The sequence below is a fragment of the Zalophus californianus genome, chromosome 5 (assembly GCF_009762305.2).
Source record: "Zalophus californianus isolate mZalCal1 chromosome 5, mZalCal1.pri.v2, whole genome shotgun sequence".
NCBI classification, from domain to species: domain Eukaryota; kingdom Metazoa; phylum Chordata; class Mammalia; order Carnivora; family Otariidae; genus Zalophus; species Zalophus californianus.
In genome coordinates, this window is record NC_045599.1 from 117275850 (window position 1) to 117295047 (window position 19198).

General features: G+C 35.2%; 1 long non-coding RNA gene across 1 annotated transcript; it reads right to left on the reverse strand.

The window, feature by feature from the left end:
• Window positions 1-8472: 8472 nt before the first annotated feature.
• On the reverse strand, window positions 8473-17391 carry LOC113928677. Its single transcript, XR_003521926.1, has 3 exons — window positions 17330-17391; window positions 15902-16053; window positions 8473-8772 (listed from the first exon to the last, which is right to left on the reverse strand). It is a non-coding gene; the product is annotated as an uncharacterized LOC113928677 (long non-coding RNA).
• Window positions 17392-19198: the final 1807 nt, after the last annotated feature.

A 19198-nucleotide genomic window follows, 5' to 3' on the forward strand; every position in this document is an offset into this window, starting at 1 on the left:
CTAAAAGAGGTAGAATATTTTAAATGCCAATAATCAATTTTACATATTAACGATGGATATTCAAAGGACAAATTTTTAAAATTGTGTTTAGAATTTTTATGGGATTGTTGTTCTTGCCATTGCCATGTTCAACCTCGAAACTACATGGCTTTTGTAAAAGTTGTATGGACTGTCATGCCCTGGACCTGAAAACACATCCTAGCTTCAACCTTCTACAAGTGTCCAATTTGGTGAGAGGTCTGAAAAGTTTCCAGGGAAGGATTTTAGATGGAACTGAAAGAAAATGAGGGATAGTAGCTACCCAGGATGGATGATCTAGTCAAAAGGAATATTATTTGTAAGGCCCAAGATGTTTTTGTAGTTCTTTTGTGAAAAAGAAGAAGATGATATTGGATATATAATAAGAGGGGAAACTTTAATTAAATTTATCAGAACTTAATAACTGCCAGTAAGTTTTAAAATCAGCAATTATTTTTTAAATTGATTAGTAACATGGTCAAAAGTACAAATTGAACTTATGGTATATAGTTTGGTTATATTCTGTAGTCTCCAAGCTTAAATGCCACACCCTGTTCTTAGAGGAATATGTTGATAGAGCATTTCATAAGAGCATCTTTTATTTTAAGTTCTGAAATGTATCCACACACACAAATTAACTTATTAGATCCAAATGACAATGTCAAATTTGTAGACAGTACCGACAATGATAAAATAAGAATTAGAATTATAAAAATTGTCAAAATTTGATTTTAAAGAATTGGCTTCAACAATTGATCTGTCATTGAATTACAATGCCTGAACTTAGACACCTACATAATTTTATAACTAGAAGGAGACTGAAAAATATTCATCTAGCCCTTTCATTTTACAAGTAAGAGAAGGAAGACACTGAGAAGTAAGCTTCCAGAATTACTATATATAGAAAGCAATAGACTCAAAACTAGAATGTAGATCTTCTGATTCTCATTCTAGAGCCTCTTCTCCATCAACTATATCATTTCTCCTCTTTCTAACAAAGAGCTCAATGTCCCAGAAAATGGTAAAACTGTGGTGCTTTAGTCCACTGCTAATACGGATCAAAGGTCTTTTGCTTACTTGTCTTCTGTTTCTTTCTCACCAATACTCATATTTTGGTCAATATTTCATCTTTTTTTTCCCAAATATAGGCTACTGATCAAAACAAATTACTCTCAATGTCACTATCTGCAGAATAGGTGGCTTTTATAAATGTTTTATACCCTCCTAGATTTTCAGGGTGAGATCATTAAACTTTAAGTTCCTGATAGGAAAGGCAAAGCAAGAAAATGTTCTCAATTATTCTTTAAACATTCTTTTGGTAAAATACACATAATATAAAATTTGCATTTTAACCATTTTTAAGTGTAGAAGTCAGTGGTGTTAATTACATTTAGAGCTATACAAGCCTTACCCTATTTCTGGAACACTTTCATCGCCTCAAAATGAAAGTCTGTACCTATTAAGCAATAACTTTCTATTTCTTCCTTTCTCCAGCCCCTAGTACCCTTTAATATACTTGCTGTTTCTATGAATTTACCTATTCTAGATATTTCATAAAAGTGGAATCGTACAATGTGAGTCCTTTTGTGTCTGGCTTATTTCACATAGCATAATGTTTTCAAGTTTCATCCCTGTTGTACTGTGCATCAGAACTTCATTACTTTTTATGGCTGAATAATATTCCATTTTATCTATATACTGAATTTTGTTTATTCATCTGTTGATTGACTTCATTTTTTTTGAAATCTGGAAATGTCATTCTCTAGCATTATATCCTTCCAAAGTCAATACCAAAGTTAATATCTATTTGGTGTGGCTTACTACCTGAACTTTGGGAAGATATGTGCTAAAAATAAAGTTATCACATGGATTACCATATCAGATGTTATTAAAAATTATTCAATAATATGCTATTGGAAATCAGTTCATATTTTCTATCAAGTAAGTCACAAAATGGGGCTACTATCAATTTGATGTTGTCTAAATAGATTTTATTTTGAATGTTATAATTTATGCTACTTAAATGAATTTTAATGCCAGTTTAGAATTATAATCATATAAAGACAATAGCTACTCTTTTTAAACATGCTAGGGTCAAAAATGCCTGTGAACATGTCATAAAATTTGGTAACACAAAGGCATAGACACACACACACACACACACACACACACACACAATTTTACATATGATACCGTGTTTCATGGAACCCCAATTCTAAGGTAAAGAATTCTAATCTTGATGGCTATTTGACCAAAAGCTCTGGACGGTAGAGATAGGAAAATTCTAAGGTAAAGAATTCTAATCTTGATGGATATTTGACCAAAAGTTCTGGGTGGCAGAGATAGCAGTTGCAAATGACATTCCAACTCATTCTTTATGCATACTCCCACCCTTATAGTTCCACCAGAACCCTCATATGCTTAAAATTCATGACTCATTATGTTGTGACTAATTATTCTATTATGGTAGGTTTTGTTTTCCCTCTTAAATTACAAACATTTATGGTAAACGGTCAAGGCTTGTATTTCCCCTATATTTTTCATGCTCTCTTGCATGCATGATTTTCAATAAAAATTATTATGTGTTTTTATTACATTTACTAGAAAGTTTAAAACAAAGATATAATACCTCTTCTGAGTTTTTGTAAATGCCTTTGCTCTTTTAACAATGATATTTTAGCACTATATGCATAAAAATATTCTATAATTAGTGCTATTTTCATTTGATTTTTGTCTAGATTCTTTCTCCCCAAAATTATTTTCTTGGTGCTGTGAATGGACAGCTTCCTATAATTGGAAAAGAAGTGAAGAGGTCATGTGTCAGATATTGTATCTTTCAGAAGAATTACCATTGAACCATCAAGTATAACTTACTGATATTTTTCAATATGGGTCTAGTAAATATTTCTAATATTGTTAAGCATTTTAAAGTACTTCCAAAGAAAGCAAGAAAGTAGTTTCAATACTTTCAGAGAAAAGTTAATTCACAAAGGAAGCTTGTGTTTTATGAGGCTTTCCTGAATTAGAGAAATTAAAGATGGAAGGCCCTATTAGGTCATTCAGTTCATTCCCTTAAGAGTGCAGAATTGCTCCCTGAAGAATATGCACTAGGGCTTTTCTGGAAAGGAAACATTAAAACTCAACTGCAATTGAGATAGTAAATTTGTAATTTATGCACAATAAAGGTTTTTCTCCTCAGATATTAGTACTACTGCATATTTTAAAATCTGGCTAAAGCATTAATAAAGTGATTAGCAAAAGTCAAGGAGGCCATTTGTTAGTGTACTTCCTGATGAAATAAAAAGCTCTTTAGGCAATTAGTTTGGAAGGAAATGAAAATGAACCCCTAATTCCTCCTCCTTATGCCACCCATCTAAGGTTTTCCTCTTTGTTCCCCAAAATACAATTTCAGTGTTCTGTAATTAAGGAGTAATGGTTCCTGCTTGGGAAGTATCATGGGTAGAAAATTTCTGTTAATTTCTCTTGTTTGAACATTGCTTCTATGCAAGCCTCCTAGAAAGATAGCATTCAGCATATTAATTTGAAAAATTCATAAGGTCCCCTTTGGAAGGACTGAAGTTGTTAACTCTCTTAGATTTGATAAAATAGTTCTTAGCCTCAAAAATATTTTCCCACCAAACTACTTTAACACCTGAAAATATAACTGTAGGATTTATCTCTTAGGTTAACTTTTTCCAGCAAATTTTTATAGAATGCTAGTCTTGAAATAATGGTTCCATGGACAAATTTGGGAAATTTGCTCTCTTAGAGATGTATATTTGTCCATCAGTGACTTAAAGACTGAAAAGGTCACAATAAAGAAAGTTGCCTAACTTTGAGGAGCCAAATACTTAACTCAGAAAGTTTTTGTTTTATGACCCATTTATTAATGATCATGGCATACACTTTCAGAAATACTGCCTTAGAGTTACCAAGATTATTCCTTTAAATTATAAATACCTTAGGCAGGATAACACCACTGTTTATCTATCAGAGATTTAATCTGTAGTATGAATTGGTACCTCTTTGAGGTTGTTTGTTTGTTTTGTATTTGTGGTATTCTAAAAGAAAGAAAATTGAAGAAATAGTAAGGTAATAAAAGGACTAGTTTTGAAGCATGAGCATTGTCCAAAAATTTCTTATTCACTTGTTCAACTTCCATCTCTCCTTAACCCTTCCATGTGGTTAATAGGGGCCTTTCCTTGGAGAGCTATTGACTATCTTGGGCAATGCCATTGATAATTGATCTGTTTTTGCAGGTCCACAATGACTCCAACTTTCTAACTCCCTTAAGCCTCAATGGTCTCATGGGCTTTCTCTTTAATAGCAGGTTTCTTGTTTTTGTTTTAATTTTGAACTGTGACTAAAGGAGAATCAGCAAAGTGGGCCAATTTCTATGGCTAACCTTCAGTGTTCTGCTTTCAGTTTGGGCAGATCAGGAACCAGAAGAAACAATTAGTTAAACTAGTTCTGTTTCTTTGCCCAGATCCACAGTAGTCTCTGGTTTCTGCACAATATGACTGGTTCTCAGTTTCATTATGTGAAAATTAAGAAGTGGGAATGGAAAAAGATGACTTTTGTGATTTTTTTCAAATGTGTCTATGATTGGGGCGCCTGGGTGGCTCAGTTGATTAAGCGACTGCCTTCGGCTCAGGTCATGATCCTGGAGTCCCGGGATCGAGTCCCGCATCGGGCTCCCTGCTCCATGGGGAGTCTGCTTCTCCCTCTGACCCTCCCCCCTCTCATGTGCGCGCGCTCTCTCTCTCTCTCTCAAATAAATAAATAAAATCTTTAAAAAAAATGTGTCTATGATTAAAACATACAGATAAATTCTAGACTAGAAGCATAAGAATACATAAATTCTTAATACTATCAATATACTAGCTGTATGCTATTATAAACATTACTTATTTTTTTGGTGCATTAATGTCCTCAACTATTCAGTGAGAAACTAATAATTGGTAAGAACATTTCCAGTTCCTAGAATTACTAAATTACTCTCTTTGGTTTAGAAATTGAGTTTTACTTGTTTCTGGTCAAGATGAAGAAACAGAGACTAGACTTACCTTCCAGAATGAAATAATAATAACAAAAAGACAAAACACATGAAGTAAAACAGTGGTTTTCAAGACACTCGACACTATACAACAACTTATAGTAATCCTTAAAAAACAGAGAGTGAGTGAGGTGAACCTTATAACCATCCAAGCTTTTTATCTTGAGAGAGTTTCAAGGATGCACCACAGGAAAGGGAAAACCACTTGGAGTCTGGGGATCTCCCTGAATTGAGGAAACAGAGCAGAAGATCTGAGAAGACCAAGGGAACAAGAGTTCACTGGGCAAATACTGGAGAGACTGAGAAATCTACAGAGGTTACCTAAATATTTAACATTGTACTAATCAGTACATGTATATAGAGAAACTACTTGAGGCTAAGTAAAGAACCACCTAAAATGTTTCAAGGGTAGAGCACCATGCAGCTCACACAGGGCCTGGAGAATGCCTGTTTCTATCATACAACCTACAACCTATTTCTACCATACAACCTGTTTCTACCGTACAACCTGGAAATTTTATAATTCAAGGGGCACTAGGTAGAGTACTCAGTAAGATCTTGCTTAGAAGTGGAAGATAGCCTTAAAACAAGCACCGAGCCATGCCTACCTCAAAAATTATAAAATGAGACATCAAGATGTTAGGAGACCAGAACATTAAAACAGTTATTTTAACTGCATTTCATATGTTCAAAAGTTAACTGGAGATTATGGAAGATATAAAAAGACCCAAATCAAATTTCTGAGATGAAAACTACAATGGGTGAGATAAAAAAAACAAATTGGATGTGATTAACAGCAGATTAAGTATTGCAGAAGAGAAAGTTAATGAACATGACAATAGAAACCATCCAAAATGAAACACAGAGGAAAAGAGAATAGATTTCAAAAATTAACACAGCCTCAGTGTCCTGGAGGATAACTTCAAGCCACCTACTATGCATGTGCTTGGAGTCCCTGAAGAAAATGGGGAGGGAGGCAGGAAAATTAAAAAAAAAATAATGGCCAAAATTATTCTAAATCTAATGAAAACAATAAATCCATATTTACTACTCAATGAACTCCAAGCACAAGAAACACTAAAAAAAACTACACCAAGGCAACTGATCATCAAAGTACACATAAACGCAAGAGAGAGAACATCTTAAAAGTAGCCAGAAGAAAAAAAAGATATATTACATACGGAGGAACAAAAAGGATGAGAGCAGATTTCTCATTGGAAACAATAAAAATGAGCAGATAATAGAGCAACATCTTTAAAGTATTGAAAAACAAAATTGTCAACCTAGAATTCTATATTCAGCAAAAATAACTTTCAAATCGTAAGGTAACATAGACACGTAAAAGCTGAAGGAATGAATCCCTCAAAAAACTGTACTTCAAGGAATGTTCAAGGAAGTCCTCCAAGCAAAAGAAAATGATATGAGATGAAATATAGATGAGTAAACTAGATGAAATCCTCTGTGGAGGACAAAGAAATGAAGAATATTGGAAATGATTTCCAGATAAGTATAATAGATGACTGTTTTCTTATTATTTAAATCACTTTAAAATATAATTGTCTAATCAAAAATAATATATTTTAGAGTTTATAATATAGATAAAAATACAAAGTGTGACAGAAAGAGCACAGAGGCTAGGAAAGGATACAGGAGGTGGGATAATATTACTTGAAGGTAGCCTGTGAGAAGTTAGGCACTATACAACCTAACAGAATTAAGTGACAAAGAGCCATAATGGCTAACCTAACAAAGAGGATAAAATGGCATCATCGAAATATCCAACCTAAGAGGAGCCAGATAAAGAGAAAAGAAGAAATAAAGAAGAGATGGGATATATTAAATTAACAGGAACATGATGTATATAAACCCAACTATATCAATAATCACATTAACTGTAAGTGGTTTAAACAATTGATCAGCAGATACTGTCAGATTAAATACAAAAATCAAGACCCAGTTGTATGCTGCCTATAAGAAGTGCACTTAAAATATAAGGAAACAAATACATTAAAAGATGTAAAAGAAATTATACTTATATCCACACTAATAAAATGAAAGCTTAGAGTAGCTATATCAGTATATGACAAAGTAGATTTTAGACCAAAGAATATTTCCAGGATTAAAGTGGTCATTTTATAATGAAAAGGCATCGATTCATAACAGTCTTAAACAATCATGTGCCTAATAAGAGACCTTGGAAATATATATAACAAAACCAAATAAAACTGTAAGAATAAATAGATAAATCCACAAGTATAGTGATAGATTTCAATACTGCTCTCTCAATAATGGTTAGAATGGGTAGACAGAAAGTCAACAAGCATACGGTAAATTTGAGCAACACTTCCCACTATCTTAATATTTGTAAAATACCAACCCAGTAACAGTAAAATACACATTTTTAAAGTGCACACAGAAAATATACCAAGAAATTGAATTTTAACAATTCAGATTTAGATCTTATTTATTAAGATGTTTTAATGTTTGCTTTTAAATCTTTCGAGCATTTCTTTAAAAAGTTAATTTACAAGCATTGATGCTGCTTTGCTTATTGTAGAAATGAAGTCTTCTAATTTGGTAATTTTAAATGTAGCCTATAAACTATAGAAATATACCTAATTATAGAGATATTTTGGTTTTCAAATATGTATCTGGCCTAAAAAAAAAAAAAAGAAAAACGTTTCATGTCATATTAAAACCAAAGTCAAAGCAGCATTTAATATAGGATATTATCACCCTATAAAATCATTTGTTCTCATTAGAGAATTCTTATTTTTACCAAATAGTAAAGATAATAATAACTTGTGGATTAGGAGCAGCATCAAAACAATGTTATTTCTGCAAATGTTTCGTTGAGTGTTTTAATCAGTCTTTCATGTTTTAATCAGTGTTTTATGCTTCTTAAAAAGTTGCTTAGAATATTGCTCTACCTGCTTTTCTCACACCCTGACCTGCTGTTTTCAAGAGGCCTACTCAGTAGTCCAACATTTAATAGCATCTGCTTATCTACCATAAAGGTTAAACTGGGATAAAGTTGGCAATGGCTTGAAAGAAATAAGCAGCGCCGGGGAGTGAACAAATTTAGGATTGGGCTGGCTTTCATGTCACAGATCAACTTAAAAGCAAACTTTTCAATATTGTTCAGAGGCAAGCTCATTCTGTCTGAGCTGCACAGTTCAGGCGGGGGCAGAGGGGTGGGGGAACGGCCTCATTTTTATCCCTTTCTCTCCCACCACATTCAAAATAATCACTTTTGCGGTGCACTGTGCGCATATAGAAAAGCACATGGTTTAGGGCACAGAGACTTGTGTGGTATGTTACAGAGCTAAGCTAACCTTAGTGTCCGCCACCACACATCTTCTAAACACTTGTGGTCACTTGTCTTTTCAGTCCTCACAAAAGCATGATGATGTAACTTGTCTATGCCTACTCAAAGGTGAGCCCATTTAGGTACATCAAAACTCAGCAATTTATATCAGTTCAGAAACAAGGAAGGAGCAGAGCCATTTTTCAACCCAGATCTCCAGTTAACAAAACTAATGTTCTTTTCATCCTTAGACTTTTCACCTCTTTTGGGGAGTGCTATCTTATCTCCCACATTTAGTTCCACTCTAAACGTGCTCTGAATCGACCAGTCCTGGGTTAAATTCTGCATCTGTTTCTCACTGGCTGCTTGATCTGAGCCTCATTTTCTTCATCTGAAAAGTAGTAATAAAAATGTACAAATAAATTAATGCACCTAAAGTATCTATTAGAGAATACATGGATGACAGAAGATGCTCAACAAATACTAACTATCATATTGTGCACAGACTTTTAAATCCTTGATTTTGGCATCTTTGTGTTAGTAAATAAAACTCTAGAAAGTCGATGTTGTAGGTATATTCCAGGAACCTGAATATGGTAATAGATATGTGGAGAGGGTATCAACATGTAAAAATCACATAAAGGTAATTTGGAGCCATGCCTTCGTAGAATATTTCTGAGGTTAAATATTATTTATTAGTGAATCAGTCTTTAAAAAAAAAAAAAAAGACTTATTTATTTGAGACAGAGAGAACGGGTGCCTGCAAGAGGGGCGGGGCAGAGGGCCAAGGAGAAAGAGAATCTCAAGCAGACTCCCTGCTGAGCACAGGGACCAACACAGGGATCTATCTCAGGACCATGAGACCACAACCTGGGCCGAAATCAAGAACCAGACACTTCACTGACTGAGCCACCCAGGCGCCCCTTCGTGAATCAGTCTTAAGAATAGTTTGTAATGTGAATTTTTCGGGTTATGGTTGGATTTTACCCCAATTACACTGATAAAGTAAGAACTATTGTCTTAATTTTCTTATCTTTGTGTAATTACGGGATGGCTGGAAGATGGATCATTTTTAATTTTTCAAGCCTGATTTAGAGAATTCTTATGATCATATATTAGGTATAGAAACAATGCTTTCACTTCTTTTGCCCATTTTCCAAGGAAGTTTGTTAGCTGATGATCAGAAAAGTATATGACATACATCATGAATATTTGAGACTCCAGTACCTGGGTCTCTTTCCTATTTGCATTAGCAGTTCTGATTTCCATCTCTTAATAAAAGTTATCATCAATTTATTATGATAATTAATGAAGATGAGCTAGGGAAAAAAATGTTTCCCTTAAGGAGATGCTTTTTAATACTAGTAAATAATTTTGCTGTTTAAAGTCTTCATAACAAATTTATCACATAAAAAAATGTACCATAAATTATAGATACCCATCATTAGTAATGTATAGACTATCCAGTGTCAAGCATATTAAATAGAGAGTACCTTAAAATAGCCCAAGTTACTGTGGCTGTAATTGTGTGCTCACTGTTTGCAGGCATATTAAATATCTCTGTTGCAGTTCAATAATATCTTACTCTGAGTATTTTTTATACAATGAGTGAGCAACTTGTAACCACTATCACCCCTAACCAGCATTACAAGGATAAGAGGCTGTTCAGCTTTGGTCAAGTGAAGCTGGGTTTCAATGGGTTAACTGGGATCATTGCTTCAGAGACTGTTCATATCCTCAGACTTCGCAGGCCTAGCAGAGGCTGGCTCTGTAATAAGTCTCACATTACATGCGGATTAGATTTGTAGAAATCCTGTAACTCAATAGGTACCTGCCTACTCTCTCCTGGCGTCAGCCTGCCTGCACTGCTTTGCTCTGTAGACATACCTGGCATTCCACCCATGCCTCTCACTTACTGAGTGAGCTGGAGTCTGCCTACCAAAACATTGGGGTATTGTTGTGAAGGAGAAAAACCCCTGACAGACAAGCCAAGTGTGAAGTTGGGTTTGCAATGCCTTGTTACTTTCCTCGGAAGGTACACGCTACCCATTCTGCCTTCCTTAAATCCCACAGTGAGTTTAGAGCACAGCTATTTCCAGGTATCTGAAAGTAGAATGCAGTCACACTCCAAAGGCGGCTGTCTTTCCCGCCTCTTCGCTGTTCCTCTCCCGCCCTCACCTTCTTGACCACCAGGCTTACCCACCCCGGTCCTGGCTGCTCCCCTCCCGACAGTGTACTTTGACAAACATGTTAACACCCAAAGGTAGGAAGACAAAACCAAGCACCAACACAACAAAAAACAGGCTTGGCACCAAAACCTAGAACAGTCAGGGCACTGATTTCTGGGAGCTGTGCCAAACGCGATAAGCACTGCGATTTTAACACGTATCTCTAGTTCTCAGCACAAATCAGTCATTAAATAATTAGCATGTTACCTTGTTAAAAATCTTTAAAACTAAGGTAAGGTTTTCATACAGGAAGCACATCAGATTGTTTAGCATCTTTTTCTAATTAAGCATTAATCCCTCCCAGGAAGAATGAGTCACTCAAGCAAGTGAACTTTCAAAGATAAGGGATTTCTCTTTTGTAAACTGCAATTAACAGCTTTTAACAGCCAGCTTTGCTCTGGTTTTCCCAGCAGTCGAAATGATTCTGATGATTTTTTTTTCTTCTTGCTCGTTATGCAGCTAACCAAACTGATGAAGTGGAGAAGTTGATGACAAATGGGGAGATGAATCAAGCAGTAACCAACCCAAAGGAAACCAAACCAAACCAAAACCTTGAATCACGTTGCAACCCACTATAGCATCCTTCTTACAGAAGTTCCCAGTGTGTCAAATAGCAGCATCCTCTTTGGGGACACAACATGGCATTCGGTGTGACAGCTTGGATGCAGTCCATTTGCCTGGTGCAAAACTTAAACTGTGGCAGTCAAACTGTGACATGTGCCCTAATTATAAGCACACTTTTTTAAATACAAAAATTCATTTTATAGGTGTATTTAGAAGAAGTTTGGAAGATATCCCCTAGTCCTACAATTGTGTACCATTTCAATACTTATTTCTAATTTTTAGTAACAAAAGCAAAGATTAAATCTTCATCCTTCCATGTAAATGCATGAATTGAGGATGTACATTCTCTCCAATATACCTGGTAATTCTAGAGTGGTAGACAGCCATGTTCTGAGTGGCTTCAGACACTTTATTTATTTATTTGTTTGTTTGTTTTTATAGTTTTGCTATGGGAGAAAACCATAAGCTCTTTCTTTCCTAAAAGCTCTCAGGCTTCACCATTTTCAAAAAGAGATATATGAAAAACAAAGGGGGGTGGTACAGGTCTTATGCCATTTAAAAAGAAAAAGCAATACTGATTTTTCATGCATGTTGAATATTTTGTTATTTGTCTGGGTTCCCTCAAGGAGCAATTTCACCTGTGAACCAGCTTCATAGGGTTTTAGCCACTAAGGGAAGTTAAAAATAATCCAATCTGAACTCCTCACTTTACAGAAAATTAAGTTAAAACAGGCAAAGTGACTTATCCACAGTCATATGCTAATTCATGGTGAAGCCAGAAATAGAACCCAATTCAGGAAGTTCTTCACTTTGACACCATGATGTCTGCCTTCCAGCTGTGGGAAAGCATCACTTCTGAGTTAATTCTGAAGAATAATTGTCAACAACGTTCCTCCTGCTGATAACTTCCACTAAAGAACTGCATGTGTAATTCAAGGAAGGAGAAAGAGGGAATGCTGATACTATTGAAAATGACTATTGCTTAGATAGACTATTGCTCAGATAGACTGAAAATTAACAGAATGATAAATCAGTGAATTCTATCTTAAAAAGCAGAGCATGGGTGGATTCCAGGTTGACTTTGTCCCTGGTGAAGGGAGCAGAAGTCTCTTTTCTATTTAATCCTCATGATCACAGCAGCTAGTTGAATGTTTTCAGGACACTTTGAGAATAGAAAATTTTGTTGCATGTTTTGAAAATTTACCTATATATTGGAGATCAACTTTTGTTCCTAATAACTCTATAATGTATTACAGGGATAGGATAAACATAATAAAGCACAAAAAAAGCTAACTTACACCAGAAGTGTAAATGAACACGATGATGTTGGAATTAATCTAATGACATTCAGTATTGCATATGTAAAGCTGATGGTTTACATATTTACATAATTGGTTACACACATAATGTTAATCAAGCTTTTGTATTTGTTTTCTGCCTTTAAATTGTTGCTTAAAAGTCACACTGAGGGGGTGCGCCTGGGTGGCTCAGTTATAAGCCTCTGCCTTTGGCTCAGGTCATGATCCCAGGGTCCTGGGATCGAGTCCCATACCCCACTGCCTGCTCAGCGGGGAGCCTGCTTATCCCTTTCCCTTCACCCCTCCCCCTGCTTGTGTGCTCTCTTGCACACACGTGCACACTCTCTCTCTCTCTCAAATAAATAAATAAAAAGTTTTAAAAAAAGATGATATTGATAGAATACCAAAATGAGAGTTTCAAAGGGTATCACATTAGGAATTTAGAGAAGGAAAGATCATCAGAGTTGCTTTAATTGGAGAAATACTTACTAAGAAATTGAGAATTAAGTTGGGCCCTGAAGACTATGTCAGATGGATCTAGCTTTACTTTTTTGTTCAGAAGTTTGAGGATAGCATAAATATTGAAGAAATTAAGGACAAATCTGTAAATTCACACCCAGTTTTATATACATGGTACTGTGGATAGACTGCAGTTACATGTGTTAACTCTTTTATCAGTAATCCATAAACCTCCTAGTTCTTCAAATCTTCCCAAGGGCAATTTAAGCCCCAAGTTCTTCAAAACTTCATTCAGAACAACTTCAGTTAATAGTGTTTGTTTCCTTTCCTAAGCACTTCTAGTACTTAATGCATAAACTAGTTTTTACACAGGGATGTACCAAAAATATTCTGAAAAGTAAGTTCACCAGGATCTCGACTCTGTTTTTCCTAAGTATCTCATAAAATCTTTGGAAACAAGATAGAGAAATGCAGAGAGGACAATAGTATAGATAATAGATCCATATTGGAATGATCCATGGGATGAATATTACCAGCAATATTACTGAATTGCATGTTTAGTTTAAAGATAAATCAAGTATTTAACTTATTCCATACAGGATTTCAAATTAGAACTAATCTCAGTATATCCATCACAGGGAATCTTAATATCTATATATTCAAAGGGGTTCATCACCAAAACTTCGTTTCTGAAGCTTGTACAAGCATTTATGCCAACGATTTATCCACTCCAAAAATCTAACATAAACTTCCAAGTGTGTTTATTGTCATCAGTGTCCACCTTTAGAGACTGTACATCTACTTTAACAGTATTAACAGTATTCAAAATATTTAACATTATCTTTTGGATTGGACTTCAGAGTAGTTTCTTTACCCACTGAGATGGGATCTTCTTTTCCATGGGTAGACTCGATTTTTGGAAAATAGCCAAAGGTTTGAGGAAAGCCAGCTAACATAGAGAGGCGGACCTTCCTATAGAGAAACAGAATTTAATTTTTGGTGTTCCTGCTAAGGTTTTATGAAAGCAATTCAAATAAGAGCAATGTTTTGAGTGATGGCAGCATAATTTCACCAGCTTCCCAAGGTGACTGCTTTAGAGGCAGCATTGAGCTTCATGTAAGAGCTTTTACGTCAAAGCTGGATGTACCTGGGTTCCTTGAGCATCATTTTCCTCATCTTTAAATAAGGATAATCATTCCTACCTCAGACGGTTAGTTATTGTTAATTATATTATCGAAAGATGACTTAGATAGGTAAAGTTTTGAAATGTCTATTGCACTATAATCTCACTTTATATTTGTTGTCCAGCTCATCTACCTCTAATGTGTGACAATCAAACTGTTAATATAGTTTAATGGATCTACTTAAAACTTAAAATGTTTCACCACGGTCTTATTTTTGTGGCAAACCCGTTATTAGAGAATCATATTAGCCTGATAAATCATAGTTAACAATGTGCCAGGTGATTCTTCCTTTGAAATATTAATCATGGTAAATTACAAATGTTAACAGTCTTATATGATTCCCAGGTTAGGAGAGGGAGAAAAGATGAAATAGTAAACACACACAATTGATTAATTTTTTTTCTGGGAGAAAATAATAATCTCACACAGATATAATAACTGCTCTGGGCTCTGACCTATGTTCTAAGAAGACAGGTGATAGATGCCCGTTTTAGAAAAAAAGGTAAATGTGTTACAATGGTCAGTCAGTCAATCATTAATCTTTACAGAGGACCTACTTTTTCATGTGTGAATGTTTCACACCCAGAATTAAATATTCATCACTGGTGAGACTGAAAGGGACTAATGATAATGGTTTTTTTAAATCTGTGGACTAAAACACATAATTCTATAGTTTACCTGGCACTTGAAATAGACATCATTTCAGAAATTGAAGACTTTATTATAGGTTTAACTTCTAATAGGACTTTGCTTGTAATAATCATTACATTTTATGTTTCTAATGTGTTCCTCCATTTTTTTAAATTTTGAAATTTATTAAATTTTTCATCATTAAAATAATATCACATTATAGAAAATTCAGAAAAGACATTCATAATTCTATCACTCTAAAGTGATAGTGTTACAATATTGGTATTTTACATGTTTGGTTTCATTCATATAAATATGTTATTTCACTAAATTTTAATCACAATATAAATACACTTTTGTAGCCTGCTTTTTTCACTCATCTTGATAAAAACTATATTGTTTTCCAAACCAATCATTGTAATGCTTTTTAAAGTTTCTATTAAATGTGTACATCATTTAAAATGATCTCTATCAAAACTTGTAGGGTTAGCAAATGTCATGTTCACATAGCATGAGATGGGTAGGCTAGCAAACATGTAACCCCACAGGAGGCAGTAAGGGATTCATTTTCAGAGAAAGAATACTGGACTGTGTGGCCTGAGATTGAATCCTGGTTTAGCCACTGTGTTTAAACTCTTTAACCCTCCATGTCCTCCTTTGTAAGTGAGGAAATATCACTTAATAGAGTTGTTCTGGGAATCAGAAAAAATAATTATTATTAAAGCATTTAATACAATGTCTCAAATGCAGGAAACTCTCATTCAATATGAACAGACTAGGAGTCAGGTCCTCCATTGTCCATCTCAGTGCTCCTCCCTATATATCAGGCTGAGGACCTGGGAGTGAACACAATGATGAATATATGCCTTAATGTTCATAGCTTCTATACATCATTTACTGGGCTGTGGATTATCACAGTCAATATTTCCTGATGATGTTAAACTCATAGTCTCTCAGAAATACTTCAGTTTTTACGGTGCAGGATTGTATTTTTTCCCTAATGCTAAACATGACTGACAAAGAAATAGAAGAGAACTACTCAATGAAATCTCAACACAAAGTATTCACATTTGAAATGCTAAGATCCCCAAAATGCTGAGGCCCTTCATTTACACATATCCAAGTAGATTCAAAATACAAAATAATTTGCTTCTTACCCCTTAAGAAGACCAAGTTGACATCCATACATCTTCCAATTCTTCCACCCTGTGTCATACTCATAGAGTTGTAAATGCTGATATAAACACCATTGGCTTAGCATTTCTAAGGTAAGATGGGCTTTTTGATGCTCTTCGTTATTTGAGTTTGTCTGTAGGTGAAATAGAGGATTGAATTTGTAAAATGGAGTGAGATTATGATGCATTAATCTTATTCCAAATGTTAATTTATGGGTTTCATAAGATCTACTTTGCTTTAGAGCTCAGAAAATGTTTTTTCTCAGTAGCTCGATGGCTCAATTTCCATGGCAGTGCTACTCCAAGAAAATTGACTAGTTATCAGAGTGAAAATTTTTGTTCTATGGTGCCTGAGTATCTAGTAATAAATTTCATCCTGCCCCATTCAGAGCACTATAATTTAAACACACACACACACACACAGAGAGAGAAAGAGAATACAATTGTGAAGTAAAAACAAAAATCTCAATATCATCATCCCAAACCTTTCTTTCATAAAAGAATATATTTTTGTTATCAGCCTCGGACTTTGTATATATGTTGCAAATGTAAATGTGAAAATAAATTCCAGCACATTTATTAAATTAATATCTTCTAAGGACAAACTGTAATGAAAGGTGCACTGGATTGGAAGTCTAGTGCTGAGAGCATGAGTTAGCCCCTACCACCACTCTGTTGTGAAATTAGAGCTGAGTTGCCAAATTATCCGGCCCACAGCTGGGGTTATCAACTTATCTTGGTTTGACAAAACAGTCCTAATTTTAAAACTCAAAGTCTTGATCTGAGGAACCCTTGCAGTCCTGGGGAATTGGGAGCTGGTAGTCACCCTGTAAAGGAAAGGAACATGGAGAGAGTCCTGTGCTTTAGCTTGGGAGGGGAGATGAAATGGAACGACTTAAACAGTATGGGACTGAAATACTGGAAATATTTGCATCATTTTGGACTTCTAGAAGATTCTTGAGCTACTCCAAAGAGGAAGGATCGCTTAAGAATGTTGCTGAACTAGAGGCCATGCAACATCTACAATTCTGGGACTGAACTTTCCTGACTCCAGCCCAGTTAGCACCACTCCAGAGATGTTAGCTTGCTAAAAGATACATATCTCCCAGCACGGACCTCTCTGCTTTTAGGATTACATGGTTCTACATCCCCTTCTATGCCTCACCTGCTTCCTTTGCCTCTTTTGTTTTTACTAAACCTTACCTTGGTCCATTTCTTTTTTTTTTTTTTTAAGATTTTATTTATTTATTTGACAGAGAGAGAGAGAGACAGCGAGAGAAGGAACAGGGGGAGTGGGAGAGGGAGAAGCAGGCTTCCCACTGAGCAGTGAGCCCGATGTGGGGCTCGGTCCCAGCATGACCCGAGCCGAAGGCAGACACTTTACAACTGAACCACCCAGACACCCCCGACCTTGGTCCATTTCTATCTTTGATCTTCTCCATTGCCCTTCAGGCAGCCTACGGTGAATTTCCCCTACTTGCATTCCAACTGACCCGCCCACCTTTTAACGACTTTTCCACACTTGAACATTCTGTTTCAATATCTGCCTTCTGGATTAAGCCTATATCATGGCTCCTAATTGCGATATCTGACATTTGCTTTTAGGATTCCTATATGGAGGATGGAGGCTCTGGCCTCACTCATGTTTTTTAAAGAGCAAACACATTATTGAAAAGGGGGGTCACGAAATCATTTTCCTTTTTGCATCCTTTTTTCTTCAGAGGCTAAATTACCTTAAATGGCTTCAGTAATATGTCTTCATTAGCTTTTGTTTTCCCAGTGCAGAAAAACTCTTCCTCATATCATACAAAATGTCATGTATTAATCCAATTCACAATGCTTTGGTTGTTTTAGTTATTCTTTGTGGCCTTGATGAACCTATAAATTAATAAGGTAGGAGGACAGGAAGAGTCGTCTTTTTAAAATTTTAATTCACTTCTTAGACCACTTTTATTTTATAAATATTTCTTTGTGCCTATTCTGTGCTAGACTTTCAAGGGTGGAAAGAACCTCTGAAAAGATTGGAGGAAACAAGGTGAGCCTTAGCCATTCCAAGTTCATGGTATAGAGCCTGTCACATAGTAAGTAGCGAAGTACATGACCAAAGATATGTGAGACAGCTACTTTAAAAAATAGTATGTTGTTTTTATGATTTTTGTGACATTTTCAGCTTTTTATACTCTGTAACTTGTGACTTCTTTCATACTCTAATTATATATTCACGCTGTACCTGATTTTGAACTAGTAAATTATTTTTCTGTTTTTTCAGTAGTATTGCCCCAGTGGTACCTGGGGGAGTGGGAGAGGGAAAAGGTATGGTAGCTGCTTCAGGTACCATAACACTTAAATCCACCTGTGCTCATTTAGAAAAACAATTAGCAAGTACTACATAGTTCTAAGCTCAAGAGTTTCTGTTCTTAAAAAAAAAACTATTGGGATATCCTTTGGTTTCTGCAACAGAAACTGCTAGCTATAAAAATAATATGATTTCTAGGAAATTAAAAATATATTTGGACATCAGCAATTATAAGGATTCACCATACTTTCATGGCATACAAAATAGATATTTGTGTGGATTGAAAAGAAAATCCTTGTTAGCTTCTCAAGTATTTCTGACTAACTGTTGGTATGGCTATTACTTGGGAATGAGCTTTCTTGTGGTCATGAAAAATTTTTATAGTTTCACCCATTCTTCTAGTAGTGGTTTAAAGAGATTGGTGAAACCAAATGGAAAAGAAGATAAAAGAGAGAGGTTTTAGCTTGTTCCCAACACTACAAGTTTATGAAGTTATAAACCATGTGCTCTATGCATACTTCCTATAATCTCTTATTTAATGCTTTGTGACAGGTTTAATATAGCAAAATTAGACATGCTGCCACAGTCCTTCTGACAGCTACCTGGTTTCCATGCACTAATACCACTGGCTTCTTGCCCAACACAAACAAATACACTTGAAAAGGAGGCCAACGACCACATCGAGTGAAATCAGGGAACATGAAAATAAGAAGTTAGATTTCAGCATGTAAACACTACATGCTTCTGAAAAATCTTTAGATATTACTCAGCACTGTCTCAGAAGGAAGGGAAGACGACTGTGTACTTGTTACGGGTAGTTAAAGACTGTCCAATATAAGGTAAATCATTTAAAATAATCTCAAATTTAAAACAACATTGCATTACTTTTTTTTTCCACTTCATATTCAGTTAGAGTCCTCGGAATAAATTCAGATGAAATAGTTTCATAATAAACCAATTGCTTTCTATATATGTAAACTTGG